The following is a 661-nucleotide window of genomic DNA, read 5'->3' as shown; positions in this document are numbered from 1 at the left end:
CAGAATGAGCAACAGAGGACACTCTCTGATTATGCAAGACCCACAGTTCTTGGCACGCAGTCCAGTATTGTTAGGCCACTAATTACAGCTTAGAATTTTTAGCTTAAGCCAAGCTTTATTCAAATGGTACAGCAGTCAGCGCAGTTCAATGGTGTGGCCGACGAGGATCCAAATAACCACATTGAGAATTTCTTAGAAGTGTGCGACATGCTCAAGATTAATGGGGTTACAAATGAAAGGGGAAAGTGAAATAGTGGTTGCACTCATTACCTCAACCATCGATTACTACATGGGAAGAGATGGTGGAAGCTTTCATGGCTCGATACTTCCCCCTTGGAAAATCTGCAAAGCTCAAGAATGAAATAACTTCCTTTGTACAAATGGAATTGGAGTCTCTCTTTGAGACATGGGAAAGATTCAAGGATCTCCTACAAAAATATCCTTAACATGGATTCCTCGAGTGGATGATTGTTCAAACGTTTTACAATGGTTTGAATCCAAGCACAATACAGTTACTAGACATTGCAACAGGGGATACCTTAGGAAGTAAAACCCCAGAAGCCATCTGATAACTCAGAGAAGAAATGGCTATGAATAGTTATCAATATAGTGCTCGTGACATGAAGAAGGTAGCCAGTCTTCATGAGATTGATGCAGTTAC

At 41.0% G+C, this 661-nt stretch overlaps 1 non-coding gene across 1 annotated transcript; it reads right to left on the bottom strand.

The window, feature by feature from the left end:
• Positions 1-347: 347 nt before the first annotated feature.
• On the bottom strand, positions 348-454 carry LOC120283219. The gene has a single exon (XR_005543214.1). It is a non-coding gene; the product is annotated as a small nucleolar RNA R71 (small nucleolar RNA).
• Positions 455-661: the final 207 nt, after the last annotated feature.

The sequence above is a fragment of the Dioscorea cayenensis genome, chromosome 18 (genome assembly GCF_009730915.1).
Source record: "Dioscorea cayenensis subsp. rotundata cultivar TDr96_F1 chromosome 18, TDr96_F1_v2_PseudoChromosome.rev07_lg8_w22 25.fasta, whole genome shotgun sequence".
NCBI lineage: Eukaryota > Viridiplantae > Streptophyta > Magnoliopsida > Dioscoreales > Dioscoreaceae > Dioscorea > Dioscorea cayenensis.
The sequence above is the reverse complement of the archived record's forward strand: the minus strand, read 5'-3'. Positions and strand labels throughout refer to the sequence as shown.